The sequence below is a fragment of the Gordionus sp. m RMFG-2023 genome, chromosome 5, assembly GCF_954871325.1.
Source record: "Gordionus sp. m RMFG-2023 chromosome 5, tfGorSpeb1-WG-v2, whole genome shotgun sequence".
Classification (NCBI taxonomy): Eukaryota; Metazoa; Nematomorpha; class Gordioida; order Chordodea; family Parachordodidae; genus Gordionus; species Gordionus sp. m RMFG-2023.
This window is the reverse complement of record NC_088779.1, coordinates 28,261,183-28,268,896: the sequence shown is the minus strand read 5'-3', so window position 1 is coordinate 28,268,896 and position 7,714 is coordinate 28,261,183.

Sequence of the window (7,714 nt, the reverse complement as noted above, 5' to 3'; positions counted from 1 at the left end):
AAGGGATGATATAGAGGCATTCGTATCCATTATAGTTATTATAAAAGAAAATTAGTAAGTTCCTCTTATTGTGGGTTCGAAGGGATAAAATCGACAGAACATGCAAGTGAGAAATCGCAATTTTTTTGAAAGAAGCTTGTTAGACGAAGTGTGTTGGATAATATATTAGTGTCCCATGTGAGATGTTGGAGATTTAGATCTGGTAGGAGTAATAATTGTATTACTTAACGAAAGAGAAAGGCAAAGAATTAAATGCTGCTAATGATTAGGAAATGAGGATGTTATTAAGCGATAAATTATCATAGGAACATTCTATTCCCAGGAATTTGTTAAATTTACCTAGGAACTTTTTGCATATTTTTAATTAAAATATCAGAGACCTGTTGGCTCGGCCCTAATCCAAGCCTAGGTACATGGGCCGGGCCGTATTTTGCTTTTTTTAAATATACCCGGGCCGGGCTTAAAAAAAATTTTTTAAAAAATATCCGGGCCGGGCCATATATTTTAAAACCAAATATTTGAAATAGATATTATTAGCTATAAAAATCAAAAATAAATAAAATATATTTTAAAAAAACCCAGGCCTGAATGGGCCGAAAATAATTTTTGAAAAAAAAAACCCGGGACGGGCCGTACACCTCTGCACGTCTCTGATATATAAATATGATAAGCAGTGGCCCCTACACTTTCTGAGCGAATGAATCAGAATACCCCCCTAAAAAGTACCACCTTGAAAAGAGTAATAATTACATTTCCCATTTTGGTCATCTTATAAATATTTCTGAACTTCAACATTTCTTCGAAAATTTGACTTTTAAATTGTAAAATTCACAGATATCCTCCATATCTTTTTAAAAATTGATTTTTCTGCCATTCCCTGTTTGATGTAAAAATTTCATCGAATCATCATTAAATCTTTCGTTAAACTGCAAACACACCTTTTTTAAAGTTAAAAAAATTGCTATATTTAATGATGAAAGTATATATATACCTCTCCTTTTTGGATTGTAATGTTTGAAGTCTAGAACTTTCAAAATCAAAAGGTAGATTTTTTTCCTTCATAAAATTTTGTGCCTTTGAAAAAACATCCAAAAATTCAGTGTTATTATCTTTAAAAAATAATTAAGTCAATAATATATATTATACTTATCAAATTAATCAAGCAATCTTTTGCCAATTGAATTTGATTTATTGCAAACCCTATATCCTTCGAAATGGTTTGCAATTTTGAACAAGCCAAAATTGTTATCAACAATATTTTATCCAAAACACAAAGTGATGAGATAAAATCAAATTTTTCTATTCTAAAGACTATAACACTAGCCATAGTGGAAGTGGCAGGATCTTCAGAATCCTTTAAATTTGTTAAAGCTGCCCTCAAGGCATCATAAAGTAGAAAAAAATTTACAATAGCTTTATATGACGATAGCCAGCTTCTAAATAAAAAAACATTTTAAATCAAATAAGATACTATTACCGAGTGGTATTCTTGATGCGTGGAAATCGTTATATCATTACACTGACATTTTTTGAGTACCTCATATCTTTTACACCATTAAAATAGATATAAATTTCATCTAGAATTCCTAGAACATTTCGAAGTTCTTTAATTGATTGGCATAATTGAACAATGATTAAATTTAATCGATGACAATAACACCAAATTAAAGCTGCCTTTGGCGCCTCTGCTCTAATCAAGGCCTGCACAACATTGATTCTTTCACTCATGTTTGAGGCGCCATCATAACTTTGCCCAACTAGAAATTCAAGGGGTAAATTTATCGAACCAAGTTAAGATATTATATTATGCTTAACGAGACCTGTGGTATTTTTTGTATGTCAATCAGTCTTTCAACAGGCTTCGGCGTCTCACTCTTTTTTCAACATAATTTACTATCAAAGCTATTAAAGCACCTGTTAAATGTAATCTCATTTTGAATTTTTTTTATAACCATATTTTTCATGGTTTCAATGAGAATATTTATGTTATTATATGATAATAGATTTGAATATAATTTTGTTTTTAATCCTTTTTTCTTTCTTCATTTTGTTGTATATACATTTTTAGTACAGGTTCAGAATCTACAATAAGCTTAATAATGGTCATCATATTGCCTTCTTGATGCCTGTTCCCAGAAGGCTTGGTTACGAGATATTAAATAATCTAAACATCTTATTATAATTCTTATGATAGAACGGTTATTATCTACACATTCTTTCTGGGGTGTTATAAATTTTAATATCGAATTTTTATTGTGATTAAGTCTTCCATAATCGGCCATCATATGTGCCTGTGAAGATTCATGCAGAATAATATCACGATTAATATTCTGCCATTTATCTAGACCTTCACATGTCCATTTTGAATTTGTGTGTAGACCTCCAAATAAGAGACATGTTAATGATAAAACTTTATTCATTTTAATACTATAAGTAATCCAATTTCTAATCATCTCTTATATTATGCGATTTGCAATTTTTAATTAGGCATTTGTATTTTTATTGGTTAATATTTTTAGGCATATTTCTAAATTGGAAAAATAATTTGTGACAAGAAATCTCGGATAACAACCTAACATACTAAATATCGACCAAATTTTCCCATCAATATATATTAAATTGAATATTAAATTGGAGGGGGGTCTTATTATTACATTTATAAACCAGAAATCACTTGATCATGATGGATGTAACAAAACAGTATAAGAATTAAATAATAAAGAAAATTTAAAAAAAAAAAATTTTTTAAGTACCCCCACTCAAATTTACTGAAGCAGTTGCTTTGGAACCCCCCCCCCCCGTTGTATGGCCACTGATGATAGGTTTATATACTCAGGGTCTAAAAATTATGATTAATATAATTAATGTAAATATATTAAAATTATTTGAGAAAAGCAAAAAATGATATTTCTAAATGCAACAATTTTATAATCCAATTTATAAAATTTATGAATAACTTGAAAAATAGAGAAAACGAGGAATATATATCACTACGCTATTTTTTGAAAATATTTTAAAAACTTGGAATAAAATATTTTAATTATCTATTTAAGCCCTGAAGGAGGGTATGACGGTAGACAAAATTTATGAAGTATTTTGGGGGAGAATAAACACAATAGTCGATTTACTAACCATGATATCCAAATTATATATATATAATAATCTATGAGTAATCAAATTTTTTAGTGTAGTTTTATATTTCATAGTTTAATACACCACTTGCGACCATAAACTTTATTAACTTGGGGGCTGAGCGGAGATATTTATTTTCCAAAATTAGCGTAGTATTAAATCTAAATATACCTGAGTACACACTCTAAGGCTGAGACTGTGTTATAATTTAATAGTAGGGCTGTGCCGATATTAAATATAGAATAGCGGGCCAATATTTATAATTTTCAAAAAAATATCATAATTGGTCCGATATTTTTCAAATAATCGATCCAATGTTTATTAAAGTTTTTGGTTATTTTATGATTGAATATATAATTATATAATATAATTAATTTTATACATAATTTCATAATAGTAAGCGCATGATGAACACATTCAAATGAGGGAATTCGAGATTTCACAAAATAATTCAGGTTGGAAAGAAGGGATTATAAAATCTAGAAATGGTAGATATTTCTATTTGGTAGAAAGTAAGGATAGAACGATACGAAAGCATGTGGTGTGGATCAACTGCAAAAACGGGATGTAGCGAAAGAAATGAAGAAGTCAGAGAACTCTTCAGTTAATATATTTTCTGTTCTTTTCCTTAATTGATCAGTATCACATATAATCGTTTTACCATCGTAGAGATCCCAGTATGCTTTTAATAATGCCTTTTCCCCATTTTTTTCTTTATCGTAAATGGGCCCATACTTTTTTTATTTATCTCGAATTGAGTGTAGTATTCTAACTTCTTCTTTTTGTTCCCCGTCGATTATATGGTACTCTAGGTTTAATTTTTAGTAGTATTTCGGCGGGACTTTATTCATTTTCTGCCCCTGGTGTATTTCAGAGATTGTAGAGAAAAATAGCTAGATTGGTTTCTAAATCCCCCTTGTTTCTTTTATTCATGCTCTGTTTACAAGTTCGAATTAAACGCTCGACCATGCCGTTAGTCTGAGGATGGTATGAACTTCCGAGCACTAATTGTATTCCGTTTTTTCGCAAAAATCATTGAATTCTTTACTGCTGATTTGTAACCCGCTATCCAAACGATGGAAACTTTTATGGCCAGCGAATGCTAGCATCTATCACTACCAACCAGATTTTGAAATGGTCCCACATAATCAATATGTACTCGGTGCTATGTTTTTGGTAGTTTTGACCAATTTTGAATTGATGCCTTTTGAGGCATATCGTGTTGTTCCTGGCATTCTCTTCATTTTTCGACCCATGTTTGTTGCACTCTTCTTTGGCTATAACATGTATCATAGTTTATTGGCCACCTGTATACTTTAGAGAGTACATCATCTTGTATTGTTTTTCTTTCAATTTCATTCGCATTTAAAGGTGTTTGTTCTCCATATTTGATTTAATGTTTCTTCTTTTTATCTTGACTTTTTATTAATTTGCGTCTTCTCTCTATTTTTCCCAGCTATTATAATATCATCTAAATAACAAGCTACTCCTTCAAAACCTTTTAATAATTTAATGATGGCTCGTTGAGATATTGTTGGAGAAGACGATATACCAAAAGGTAGTCTTGTATATTTAAATAATTCTCTATGCCAAGATATTTTTTAGACTCCTTCCCCCACTATAATTTGAAAATAGGCATCTGAGAGATCCAATATCGAAAATTCCTCTACCCCAAACTGGCTAATAAATCTTGGATTCTTGGTATTGGGTATTTATCAATATTAATATTATGATTTATAGTTCTTTTCAAATCCCCGCCAATTCGTTATGTATTATCTTTCTTTTGAATAATTACTATGGGTGATGCAGAAAGTAAATGATTAATTTTTTCTATTACTCCTATTTTTAGCAATCTGTCTAATTCTTCTTCGACTTATTCTTTTAATGCGTATAGTACGGGACGTGATTTACAGAAAATTGGTTTTTCTTTTTTCATATATATTTGTGCCTTAAAATCTTTCAAACAGCCCTGTCAATTTTATTAGTTTTCAGATCTAATTAAAGTGGTAAACGACAGTACATTTTAATAAACTCATAATTAAATCTCCAAATCCAACATATAAAAACTAGGGTAATGGCCAAACTCCATTAAAATATTGAAGAACCTGGATATGTATTTCAGCATGTGTATAAAACCATAAACTGTTTAAAAGATACAAGTATCTGAATAAAAAGATATGTATTTTAAAAACATGCTAAAATACATTTACAATAAGATCAGATTTTTTTAAATTTTAAAAAATGCGCTCAATAAATGATTTAAAATTAAAAAAAACGACACGTGATGCAGATAACAATCATACTAAAAGTTGGGTTTATTTTCCAATTAATTTGATGCTATTTTTTTAAAAATTAATTCCATTTTAATTCTAAAAAAAAACTGCAAACTCAATGAACGCACTTGGTAAAAATATTTTTCCAAATTTTTTTTTATTATTTAAGGGTTTTTTTTTTTTTTGAATTGGTTAAGTAGGAAAAGCATTTCAGTTGGTATCCTAACATTTGTGTTAGATATTTTTAACGAATATTTATTCGTATATTAAAATTATTTAAAGTAAATTAAAGATATAAATCTATGACTGCACGAGGAATGAATCTCCCATAAAATCATAAATGATTATGGTAAAAAAAAATGGAGGGGGGGGGATGCCTTTGATCGTAAGACACTTCATCGTATTTTTCGTCCAACTAGTCCAACTCGTTCAAAATGGAGATTGACAGGTTTTGAAATGGTAAAAATTTAATTTTTAATTTAATTATTTCTTATTTTTAACAGGTTTTGAAATGGTAAAAATTTAATTTTTAATTTAATTATTTCTTATTTTTAACAGGTTTTGAAATGGTAAAAATTTAATTTTTAATTTAATTATTTCTTATTTTTAAGATTTAAAAATTTATTAATTTTTAAATTACAATAATAAAATATATCTAATATAACAAGTCATATATTAAAAATGAGTGTAAATTTTAAAATATCGATGGCTCTAAAAAGAGCTTATAGTAAAAAAGTACCTAAAAAACATGTATAATTATGTTTAAAAATTTCTAATTGTATTTTTTGTTTTAGGAAGGTTGACTCGCGTTTTTCGTTTGTTATGTTAAAAATTTTACGTGCTAAAATTTTTAAAAAAGAATATGTTGATTGGGAGAAATTACCATTAGTTGAGATGACTATGGGTTGAAAAATAAAATTATTTAATATTGAGTATTTATTGATTTTTTTATTTTCGCCATTAGTAAGAGGATTTGAATTAATTGATGAGGGAAAGGAAGAGACACAGGTAGCGTCCCAGATTAGGGATTTCCCATTGGACCAAGGGATGCAGGTTAGACCGTCAGGTCTGAGGCCATCTTGTAGAGAGAGGTTTGTAGGTTCTAGAATGTTAGGAATTTTAGCTTTAAAAATGTTGTTAATTCATTATTAACTTTTGAACAAATAAATTAGCAACTCATTTGATGAACATTGATTAAGTGCATTAATTTACATTATTATGTTAAATTATGATTCAATAGCTCAATATTTTTAGAGTACAATTAATCAGAATATATTTCAGGATTAAAGATTTAATGCATATTAGAAAATTAAATATAATAGGTTTAAATTATCTTTTCCAGAAAAAAAAAAGTTTTATATTTTTAATATATTATAAATTAATATACAACAGATGGCATAATAATTTAAACATAGAAATTCTATTTTACTTGTTTTTTATATGACCTTGGTTATAAATTCGTTTTTTAAATAATAAAGTCGATGAATTATTAAAATTATTTGCCAAAAAAAGGTAGAGTTATAGACAGGGGGTCAAACAGGGGCGGACTTGGCAGTAGTTCCACGTGACCTTTAGATTTTAAAAATTTGGAGGCCTTTAGGAAGGAAAAAAAAAGAATTTTTTTAAAAAATTGGTATATTTATACATTCAACAAAATTTAATAAAAAGTAGATTAAAAAGATTAAGCCCTTAATAGTAGAAAAATAAAATCATTTCTTTATTTTCATTGGTTCCAAAAATGGGGACCCAATAGAAATTAAATAGGTATTTTGATGTTATTATTGAAATCAATAGCCTCATGTAAATAATTTAATATATTTATTTAAATATATACAATGCAATATTTTTAAAAATAAAATATTTAAAAAAAATGAAGTCTCTTTCCTATTCATATTAATTTTGACATAAAAATAAAACATTTAAAATTAGTTAAAATAAAGATTACTCAGTCTATCCCAAATACTTTTATGTTTATAATAAATATATATAGTTTTAAGAGAAAATAAAAAATTGCATAATAAATCTTGTTATGAATGAGATAGCTGATGAAAATTGAAAACAGCTAAAGTGGTGTGGAAAATAATTTAATTAACGTTGAATTAGAGCATATACATTTTTTTCTTTAATTTACTTTATTATGTTAAATTATGATTCAATAGCTCAAATAATTTTTTTTAGAGTACAAATAATCAGAATATATTTCAGGATTAAAGATTTAGTGTCTATTAGAAAATTAAATATAATTGGTTAATTATCTTTTCCAGAAAAACAATTTATTAATTTTAAATTTTTATAAATTAACATACAGT